The following is a 12333-nucleotide window of genomic DNA, read 5'->3' on the forward strand; positions in this document are numbered from 1 at the left end:
TCGTTCTTAATGATAACACCCAGAATACGAAGGATTTCACTTATATACTTATTTTTAACCATCAAAATAATACCTATCGCCGGGCACAGCGGAACATGCCTGTAATCCCAGCACTTGGGAGGCAGGTCCAGGATAGCCAGAGCTACACAGAGAAACTCTGTCTTGAAAAAAACAAAAACAAAAACAAAAACAAAATAATATCTATGTGATAGGTTCTATTATTAATTCTGTTTTATAAAGATGGAACTGAGCTTAAAGAAGCAGCTTGCTTAAACAAAATAATGCTTGTTTTCACATCAATTATGAAGCAGATTTTGAGGGGTTTAAAAAGCTCAGCTGAATGTTGCATAAACATGATTGAAACCTAGATGGAAAATAGGTTGCTAAACTGTTGTGGTCAAGTTACCAGTGTGACCTAATAATGTTTATTATCAGGCCTATGATTATTATACAGCAGTATTTTCTAACCCACTAACAATCAATCAAGACACAGACACCTGTTATATTTTAAAATAGCCTTAGTTAACCTGGGGCAGGGCAGAAATTAATCCCCTAAACTACTTGCTATAGTGGGGCAGGGATTTCATCCCATGCATCTACTTCTAATATTTTCTATAAATCTACCTCCCATCCATAATCCCAAATACTTGCTAATGTTCTTCATCTGGGCCATATCTCCATCCACGCCAGCCATGTGCTTCTCCTCCCCACTTAACCCATGACAGCCTTCTTTCTTCCTCTCTTCTCCTCTAGTCTCTACTCCTCCCAAGATTCTCTCTGTCTCCCCAAGCTCTGGAAATTTAGCCACACCTATCCTATTTGCCTATTGGCCTTTTATTGGTCAAACAGATTAGGCTCTTAGGCAAAGTACAGGTGGGGCAGAGACGACAAGCAGTAATTTGCATCAAAATACACCCAACCAATCTCCAACAATTCCCCTTTTCTGTCTAGATAAAAAGGCCATTCTTTTTATATACAGTAAGAACAATTAAGAAAAATTATAAAAACCAATAGTTAAGACTCACATACATAATATCTAATCAAAAGATATCTGGCAACCTTGAAGAGATATTATCTATTCTATCTTGGTGAGTCTAAAGTTTTGACCTAAATCAATATCTATCAAAGCTCATATCTATCAACGTAAGAATATTTATCTAGACCTAAAAGTATCTTCTTAACTCATAAACAACTAAGTTTAATTTTAAAACTAACTATCTGGTCTTCAACCCCATCAGAGACTTGAGAAGGAATAAAACTTAATTACATGAGTAAACAGGAAGTGCAGGTTAGCACTCTTCCAAAATGGGGAGAAAAAAAAAAAAAAAAAAAAGACAGAGATATTTGCTGCCTGAACAGTCACCCAGAACTCTCTAACATTGGAGCATCATCTTCAGGAACCATTGAGGACTTGCTTACCCTGTTTTGGCAGTGTTTGCCTGCTGGCTCTGCATGCATCCAAGCTTGCCCATTTTAGGCAGAATTTTGTCTGTGGCAGATGCAAGGACATTTTTTCCCAGTGGCTATTTTGCCACATGAGAAGCTGTCTCCACAAAGAGTTTATCGTCATCTTCTTTGAGGTAGGCTGGGTGCTGCCAGGAGTTAACCTGTCTGATAGTCAAAGAATCTTTAAAATAATAAAAAACATTTTAAAATACCATATTCTGTAAGTCTCTGAGGTTTTTGAAGACCATATCTAACTATTTTACCTTATCTACTTATAGAATTATATCTATCTGTTAAATGTAGGATGTATATTCCTGTACTTGACATAACCATAAGTTGATCAACTAACAATTGACTTGTATTACTAAATTATCCTAAATGGCCTGCAATAGCACTATCAAAGTATTGGAAGTAAACAATGTATTAATTGAGTTGTATGTGTACAATACCTCATATTGGAGTAGAAATGTAATGTGTGAAGAATAATATTAAATTTGAGTTCTATTTCAATGTATCAAAATTAAATTTATTTTACATCAATATACAAAATTCTTATTTGTGAGTAACATTTAAGGCCTTAAGTTGAGGAGTAGATTCAATAACCTACTTTTTGTGCTACATCCCTATATATTTCAATATTCCCTTTTCTTTCTTTTCAACACCTATCTCTATACCTAAGAAAGAAAGATAAAGGAAGAGAGAGAAATCCCTGAGTCTAACCTCATTTTCTCTCTGAATAAGACCAATAATAACTTTTAACCAACTCTCAATGACAATAAACATCTACAGCCCAAGAAAGCAACCAAAAGCCTACCCAACTCCCCTTAAAGGAAAAGGGGCATCTTTCTCTTAAGGTTTCTTCCGGCTGATTTAGGGCAAATAATACCTATATAGGGGCCCAAATAAAATCGGAGGAAATGGTTAAACAAGCTAGGAATAGTATTTGTGGTCTAGTGTCTAAATGTTGATAAATTCCAGGCTTAATATAAGTCCTATGTGGGACAGTCTGAAATGCTGGGCCAATTGGGGTCAGGAGCCTTCTTTGAAGCTGTCCTTTTCTGACGAGGAAGAGCAACTGAAGTGCTTGGCGCTGGAACCTCAGCATTCTGGAGGAATGAATCCTGTCAGGTCTGATCCAGCGTCAGTGTCTGGTTCTTTTATTCTGAAAACATGAACTTTCTTATAAGTATTATATAGTCCTAATACTATAAATGTATGAGGTATGCAGGATGCACAGAACAATTAAGGATGGTTCTCTGCTCTTTGTACGAGCAGAAGAAAGACGTCCGTAAATCTTCATTCATGTCATAGGAAGAATGGCATCTAATAATAAATTATGGGGATTCTGTAACCAACAGGAAGCTTTGGCTACGCATAGACATTCATGTCTCAGCCAGTTTCAGAGCTATTCTCATGTGGTGGGATTAGCAATATAAGTTAACTGCTTGTTCTAAGTTTGAATTCATGTAAACATAGGCTGACTTAAGTTAGCAGTCTCTCTTTTATCCAGGTCTGTTTCATTTTGATCTCTTTCAAAGAGGAAATATAACATCACCATTAACAATGAACACACAATTATTATCATATTGAAATCAAAACAAGATTGTATAGTTCTAAATGTCCTTCTCTAGGTTCTATGGCACCTGATGTATAGGCCAGGCCGCTACCTGTTTCCTGAGAGAAAGCTTCCCGTTTTAGACACAAGCCTGTTGCCCTGAGCAAAAGAAAAGTCATTAAGCTTTAAATAAACATATACACTTCCATTTTATACTGTAGGCATCTTGTACCTGGCTTTTTACATTTGTTATGTAGAGACAAAACCAACGCCATTTTGTGTGCTCAGGGCCTGAGAACTTGACTCCTGCCCCCCAGTTTCCAGGGAGAGCCACAAATGTACAGCTAACAACCATTCCTAGGAGCTTGCACCTGGGACCAACCAATCAGAGCTTCAGGTCACAATGACCAGAGCAAATGAAAAATTTCCCCCTGTGGTTTGGCTCCTCTAACCTATCATGTAACAGCTATGGTTGGAAACTGCTTAGAAAGCCTCCCCCGCCACAACAGTTTTTCCTTTAAAAACCCTATTCCCTTAACACTAGGGGCCACCATCTTCCCTTCTCACAAGGGAGGTGATGGTCCAGGCTCTGAGCTTGACTAATAAACGACACCATGTGTGATTTGCATCTGACTTATTCCTGGTGGTCTTTGGGGATTTCACAACTTGGACATTACAGTTGTGGGTGTTTTTTGCCTCATCCCTTCTCTCTGCCTTTTAGTTCTTTCACCTTTTAGTTATAAATGTCCTTTTCTAGGCTCTATGGGGCTTGTTGTATAGGTTAGGCTGCTACCTGTTTCCTAAGAAAATGTATCCCATTTTAGAGACAAGCCTGTTGCCCTGAGCAAAAGAAAAGGCATTAAGGTTACCCTAGGCATCTTGTACCTTGGCTTTTAATCTTTGTTGTGGGTGTTTTTACCTCAACCCAGCATACAAAGGCTTTTCAATGTGGGGGGCATGCAGCTTGCATGTCTATCTCCTCGTCCAATTTTGGTTTACATTGACCAATATCTTTTAGGCCAGTTACCCTTTGGCACCAGTTCTCCTGTGGACATTCCACTTTCCAGGAGATTGGCTGGTCTTCTATAGTACAGGGACCTCATTTTACCTTCCACAAACCTAAGATTGATGTGTATCCATCCTTTAGATCAGTAAGGACATATCTATTATTAAGAAAAGGGAGGCCAGGTGTGGTGGTGCACACCTTTAATCCCAGCACTCAGGAGGCAGAAGCAGGCTGTGAGTTCGAGGCCAGCCTGGTCTACAAAGTGAGTCCAGGACAGCCAAGATAACACAGAGCAACCCTGTCTAAAAAAAAAAAAAAAAAGAACAAGGAACGTACAGGCTGTCTCTGTAAGAAATTTATCTTCTCAGCAGGGAGTTATGCCCTGTGGAGACCAGGTTGCAACTCAAGGGTTCCATCTGTCTTTGTCACCATTGTTTTGGGATTAAAGGCATGTGCCGCCACCACCTTGCTCAAATATTCCATCTCAGTCCCAGTCAAAATCTTCAGAAATATCAAGCAAAATTCAAGCAAGGAAACAAGAAAAGTCTAAGCCTTGGGTCAGTTGTGCCAAATTCCACCGTTCCTTGGAACTTGGCTATTGCTATGCCTTTTTGGTGAACCCTTTCCAGAAAGAGCTGACAAACACCTTGCAGCTAAGGAGCTCTGAATCTCAGTCCTATGGAGAAGAGTTGGGTTCCTTCTTCCTTCTTCCCTTCTTGTGGCCAGTAACTGAGCTTCACATCTCTTGGCTTTCTGCCTTTCTCCCTGAACTTTTTTAGCTATCACTAAGACCACTGCAAACAAATTCATAAACACCAAAACAAAGCCAAAAGAAGATCCAGGAGCCTTTGCCATGATGCCTTGGAGAGGGACCATAGCAGTGTCTATTTTATTATTATTTTTCTAGGTGGTTAACTCCGTTTTCCAGGCCAGTTTATGAGGCTGCCAGCCTCCTAGCTCTACCTTTCCAACCTGCCACGTGTATGCAGCCATCTCTGCTCTGTGAGAGTTGAGCTAGCAGGTAGCTAGGGGCTGTGCCTGTGAAATGATCTGGCCCATGGATGGGAGCTATTTCCCCCTTGTCAAACTACAACAAGATATAATTTTCAAGGGTGTGGATACCTGAATTTAGTTGGGTGCCAATTTGTCGTGGTTGTTACCAGCATGACCTAATAATGTTTATTATTAGGCCTATAATTTTTATTACAGCAGTATTTTCTAACCTGCTAGTAATCAATCAAGACACAGACACCTGTTATAAATAGCCTTAGTTGCCCGGCATGGTAGCGTATGCCTTTAATCCCAGCACTCGGGAGGCAGAGGCAAGCGGATTGCTGTGAGTTCGAGGCCAGCCTGGTCTACAAAGCAAGTCAAGGACAGCCAAGGCTACACAGAGAAACCTTGCCTCAATTAAAAAAAAAATGAATAAAATAAAATGAAATAAATAGCCTTAGTTAACCTGGGGCAAGGCACATATTAGTCCTCTAAAGTACTTTCTGTAGTGGGGCAGGTATGGAATCCCTGCCCCAATAGCATGCCATCTACTTCTAATAACTTCTATCAAGCTACACCCCCCCCCATCCATAATCCCAAATACTTGCAAAATGTTCCTCATCTGAGCCAAATCTCCATCCATGCCAGCCATGTGCTTCTCTTCCACTTAACCCATGATGGCTCCCGAAGCCCTGGAACCTTAGCCATGCCTATCCCATTTGCCCTGCCCAGGTGTGATGTCCTTTTATTGGTCAAACAGGTTAGGTGGGGCAGAGACAACAAGTGGTAATTAGCATCAAAATACACCAGAGCAACCACCAACACTAAGCTGTAAAATATCCAGGGCAACTAGAACTAAGCGGATGTAGTTGTTATAAGTGTTTTCTTTGGGGTTTTGCTGCCCAGCATTTCTGGGTTATTAGAGACTAAAAAAACAAAGAAACAAACAAAAAACAAATGAAAACAAAAAGAAAAGAAAACAAACCAAACCAGGAGACACACCCCGTAGGTCACACAGGAGTTGATATGGGGGCTCCTGCGATGTGGCAAGGGCAAGAAAGGGAGCTAATAGGCTTCTCTGGTTACTGATGTTTTCCCGCCAGGAGGAGTTAGTTATGGTAACTGTGTATCTCCACTTCTCCAGCCAGCTCAGCAGGGCTGACGCCGGTGGTAAATTTAGGAAGAATACTTTGCTTTTTCTTTTCTTCCGACCCAGGCAGCTCGTGCTCTGAACATTTCCCCAGTTCTTTCCCAGAAGGCCTCTCTTCCCGCTGAGAGGCATCACAGGCTACCATGCCCCGGTCTCACAATCCCTCCTTTTTCCACACTGAGCTTTTCTGGGGCCATTTAGTGAGTGGGCAGGGCGGGTTCAGCCTCTGCAGCTCCTGCCCTTTGTCCTCTTCCTCAGCAGCACAGGAGTGTGGAGCAACATTTTTATTTCAGTTCTCTCAGATGTTTGCCTTTCCCCAATTAAGAAGAAAGATTTGGTATTGAGAAATTCCATCCGGTGGTGAGATTTAGGTCAAGGATGCTGCTGCCCACACTAGGGAGAAGGTTTATACTCTGGGGAGAAAAAGCCGATTTTTTTTTTTTTTTAACGGTGTTGACAATTAATATCGGAGCATTTAATGCAGTTAGAAATGTCGCCGACTGCTTTAACTATAAAAAGTGATGTAGCAGTTGCTATGGAAATGTGACAAGTTAAAATAACAGCTCTAAGGCAGAATACAGAAGCAGCGAGGGCAGGCCCCCTGATTCTGTGCTCTGTGTAACGGCGGCTGATGAATAATCCCGAGTGCTTCGCTTTACCTGATTAAATTATTAAACATAATTTTTTCCCCTTTATACCAAATGAATAGAATTTCTTATCCTTGTGCTTGAGCTGCCATTTGGTGCAGCAATTATCCTCATAGCGACTCCAAGGAGAAGCTAAAGAAATAAGTCTGCATTGCCAGGTAATCTAACTAATATTCAGGCCCGATCTGTAAAAGTCCTGTTATAATTAAACCTCTATAGGACCCAGGGGGGATTGGCAACGCGATTCTTTGATACCCCTTTGTGAGACTCCCAGAGGGAGCTCTCATTTTAATATGCACATTAAAATTTACCCCCAGGTGCTCTCTAGCTTGTCCAAGAACCAAACAAAGGAAAATAGGCTTCAATTTCAGCGGGGGGCCTTTATAGGAAAGGTAATTTCCTTCCCTGCTATGGAATATTAAGTTTTCGAAAGTCCTTCCCTGGAGAGGTTAGCCCCCCCCCCCCCCCCCAGTAGATGAACCAGCTCTGTGCTGTTCAGCAGGAAAAACCACTTGATCAGAGAAAGATTCTTTTAGCCCCCGAAGTCCACGGTGAAATGAAGAGTTACAAGAATATTTCAGAATTACATAATAACAATAACAATAATGGTGTGGACACAACCTAAAAACGTGACGCTACTAACGTAAATATACAAAAAGGTGGTCATGTGATATTAGTGAGAAGTTCATTGGCGAAAAGAGGTAATGAAAAACAAATTTCTTAAAAGAAAAAATAATCAGAAGGAAAAGAAAAGAAAGGGAGAAACAAACAAAAGAGGGGCTCTAGGTTTCTACAGTCACACAAAATGACAATTTTTTTTTCCTATGATGGTTAAAAAAAAAAGCTTTCTTCTCTTGTTGGTCCCAGAAGTCATTGACTATGAGCTGCTACACATGAGTCCATCTGACCCGGAGGGTCGACTGTCAATTCATGTAAGATAGAATGAAGTGCACATATTCACATGGATTTTTACCATTTATTCAGTGGCCTTATTCTAAAATCTCCAAATTTGTGTTAATTATTCAGGAAATGATATTTTAGGCACAGACTTGCAAGGCAGGACTAGGGAAGTGGAGATCAAGGCTAGCCTCAGCTACGTGGTAAGTCCCTAGGCAGCCTGTGCTCTATGGAACACGATCTCACCTTACACACAAATAAAATAATATCGTAGATTTGTTACCAAATAGCATATGCAACGTTCTCTTTGAAATGAAATGGGTTAGTTAACATCTGTCCAAGCAGACCACTACACTCTCGTCACAGACGCTGTGCCATAACGTGGCAGCTCATTCCTCATATTAAGCTTGGTTTTGGTTAATTCAAAGTGGTTTCTGTCTCTGATGAGTTGGGGACCCTGCAAGCATCAGGTAAAAGCTGTTCTTTAGTGCTATTAAAGGCCCCTTTCTCTCTAGGGCCCTAGTCAGAGTCTACTCCCAGCCTGGAGCTTCCCTTTTTACTTCATGTCTCCAGTCATCTCATTAAATGTATCATTTAGAAAAGGTTTTATTTAAGGGCTTTTCTCATGGTGCCAATAGCAGAAGCCCATACCAAAACCTCTCGCCTCTATTTATACCTGCCACTCTGTCTTCCTTTCTTCTGTCAACCCTTACCTACGTGGAAGTGAGCCTCAAGAAGTTTACTGGTTTGCTGTGCACGCTTTTTAAAAGCATTTGCCTTGGCCACATGTGTTTACATTTTTGCATATTACCAGACTTGGTTTGGTTTGGATTGACTTGATTTTTCCCCCTTACATTCCTAGTAAAGAATCTGGCCCAATGCTGGGCGTGGAGGCACATGCCTTTAATCCCAGCACTGGGGAGGCAGAGGCAGGAGGATCACTGTGAGTTCGAGGTCAGCCTGGTCTACAAAGCGAGTCCAGGACAGCCAAGGCTACACAGAGAGACTGTGTCTCAAAAAACCAAAAACAAACACAGTCTGGCCCAGTGCCAATCAGTGTTTGCTGGATGGACAAATGTATGCAAGGACAGGCCTACTTGTCTCAGTTTAACTTGGACCATGGTACTTGCCACTAATCTTAGGCATGACCCATGTTTCAGGAAGTGCGAGAGAAACCTAAAGTAGGAAGCATTAACATTTAAATTAGAAGTGCTTGTAACTGTTTGATTTACTATCCTGATTCCAATCAAAATCAGAAGTTGATTTGATTGGAATTGATAGGAGAACTTGATGTAGAATTATATACTCTGGATGCGTACACACACACACACACACACACACACACACACACACACACACACACACACCCCGCATGCAAGGAGTCAGAAGTACATGCTATACAACAGTTTGCTGGGCAACAAATATAACCTGGGCTGTTTTAATTTCATTTTTTAGCATTTAAAATAATAGATTTCATAATAGCATTTTTTGTTTGTTTGTTTGTTTGTTTGAGACAGGGTTTCTCTATGTTATTTTGGCTGCCCTGGACTCGCTTTGTAGGCCAGGCTGGCCTCGAACTCACAGGATCTGCCTGCCTCTGCCTCCCGAGTGCTGAGATTAAAGGCATGGACCACCACTTTCCCTCCAGAGTTAAGAGCAGATGGGTTTCCTAAACACTATGAGTGATGGGCTCCTGGGGTTAGTCAGGGCCTCATCACCATGACAACGCCCAAATACTAGAGGCAGGAAAGGTTTTCTTTTTAGCTCATGGTCTCAGAAGTTCCAGGCACAGATGATTGGCTCTGCTGTCCTAGGTCTCTAGTGAGGCGGACCACCGTGGCAGTGGGACAGGATGGCTGCAGAGATTGCTTCATCTCACGGCGGTCTGGAAGAGGGAGAGTGAGAGACCAAGGTGTTGAGAGAGTGAAGGTGAGAGTGAGAGAGTCTGGGCTGGAAAGTGCCCTTTGGTGATAACACTTCCGGTGACTCACCTCCTCCGACTAGGTCTTAGCTCCTCAGTCTGTTCAGCTGGGACACTGACACAGGGGCAGTTGGTGTTCCCGTAGTTGGTGGGCGGTGAGTCATAAAGTCTTCGTCTTTCGCCCAGGAGTCTTATGCTGTCTGCCACCATCTCTGAAACGGGAAGGCTAAAATGTCAGCTGCAAGTGGGTTACAGCTCCGACTTTACATGCTCTTGACAAAAACTCCCAAGCAATCTGAGAGGCAGGAATACACCAGGCCAGGCCATTCCCGAGTGTGTTCAGCCTGCAAGACAGCTAATTAACATTTTTCTACTGTTTTTCTCCTGCAAAGTCACAAGATGCGCTATTCTCAGACAATCGCATCCTAAGTGTGACTTCTATTCTAAAATTTGTGAAACCGGGTAGGTATTAATTATTCTGCTTGTAATATCCTTAACCAAGTAGGAGGGTATTTCTGTTACAAGAAGAGTGATCTGGTAAAATGTTTTGGATCATCAAGACACATAATACTTGATTTAAAAACTATCAATTTTGTGCAGAGGAGCTTGAATGATACCCAAGCATAGTTTATAAATGATTCTTTTGTTGTTGTTGTTTGGTTTCTTGTTTGTTTGTTTGTTTTCCAAGACAGGGTTTCTCTGTGTAGCCTTGGCTGTCCTGGACTCGATTTGTAGACCAGGCTGGCCTCAAACTCACAGAGATCTGCCTGCCTCTGCCTCCTGAGTGCTGGGATTATAGGCGTGCGCCACCATACCTGGCCATAAATGATTGTTAACACTACAGTTTGTCTGCAGTCACAGAACCAGCATCATCACAGTGGGGATGATAGATTTGGGATTATACCTCCTCTCAACTGGATTCTGGCAGTTGGTGATGTTCTTTGTCTCCAATACAGAGGCTATGTGACAAGGCTAGCCAACTCAACCCCTGGAATTTGATAAGTCCTAATTGAGCCTAGCCAACAAAGAATGTCAGGTGTCTCATTAAAAAAAAAAAAAAAAAAAAAAATCTTAAAACTAGCCAGGCATGGTGGCATCTTTAATCCCAGCCCTTGGGAGGTAGAGGCAGGTGGATCTCTGTGAGTTCAAGTCTACAAAGTGAGTCCAGGATAGCCAGGGCTGTTACCAGAGAAACCCTGTCTTGAAAAAACAAAACAAAAATCTTAAAACTAGAAGCGGTAGTATTTTAGATATAGTAAGTTAATTATCATTAAAGGTGATTTTCACATTTATTTTTACTTTTTTAACATGACTACTAGAATGTTCAAGCTGCTGCTTGAAGGGCAGTCCTTGAGCCAGCAGCTTCTGTGACGCCTCACCCCACCTAGACCTACAGAGTCAGAACTCAGATTCCAGCAACTTCCTTGTGACCTGTATAAACAGGTGAAAGGTTAAGTAGCAGAGAACTCCCTAGGGCCGGGGTTGCCAGATTTAACTACTACATTTAATTGAGGCCACTCAATGAAATTTAGTGTTCTGATAAATAAAAAATCAATGATTTTATATACACTATCTCTGTATGGTGTGTGTGTGTGTGTGTTTGTGTGTGTGTGTATGTGTGTGTGTAGGCCTATAATCAGCTCCTATTCCTCAGGGTGACATCCATCTTGATTTTGGAGGTAGGCTTTCTCACTGGCCTGGGACTTGCACAGAAGCAACACTGGCCAGCAAGCTTCCCACACCCTAAGGTCACAGGATCAGTCTCTGTGTCCAATTTCATACATGGGTTCTCAAAATCTAACTTGAATCTTCATGATTGCACAGCAAGCACTTTACCAGCTGGTCCTTCTTGCTAGCAGAGGACAAGTTCTCACACAGACCATCGTTAATTGCAGAACATAAATTGCATATAGGATATGGCATTAATTTTGCCCCCACAGTTCCAAGATCAACTTCCTCCCTCAGGGTGTCCAGGCACTGGTGCAGGGTTTGGACATGTCTTTACTTTATCCTAGCTCCATGCCAGTTTCCTGGGTGGCACAGTCCATGTGCCCCACATCTTCATGGCAACAAAATCCAAACTAAGACATATAGCTCATCTGTCAACCCTATAGGAGACTAAATTCCTGCTTTGCAAACCTGCTTTACTACTTGCAAGAAAAGACCAAGGAGATAAAAGCAGAGATGGAGGGTAGACGTGGAGGCATGAAAGATGAGAATGCAGAAAAGTGTGTATGAGAGAAAGTAGAAATGGATCAGGGCACAAAAAATATATTAAAGTTATGATTGTGATTGCTACTACTGTTACTACTGAGACAGTGTCTGACGTGGCCCGGGTTGACTTTGAACTGACTGTGTGGCTGAGGATAAAGTTAGACTTGTGGTTTTTTTTTTTGTTTTGTTTTGTTTTTTTTTTTTGCTTCCAGCTCCCAAGTGCTGGAAAACAGATGTGTGCTAGCCCACTCGACTTATTATTAACTTATTAGCACAATCCTTCCTTTCTGTGTTTTCTCTCCTTCCCCATTTATTCTGCTTTATTTTCTGTTCGTTGTTTTCAGAAATGGTGCTTCCTGCCACGTGAGAAGACAGCACACAAAGAAAACGTGAATGTCGTTGAACAAATTCCCAGCTTCCCTAAAATCAATTGTCCCTCTGGAGTTTTATTTAAAAACAGCCCTTCTCAGGTGAGAGAGATAGCTCAGTGGTTAACAGCACTGG

The sequence above is a fragment of the Acomys russatus genome, chromosome 30 (assembly GCF_903995435.1).
Source record: "Acomys russatus chromosome 30, mAcoRus1.1, whole genome shotgun sequence".
Taxonomy (NCBI): Eukaryota; Metazoa; Chordata; class Mammalia; order Rodentia; family Muridae; genus Acomys; species Acomys russatus.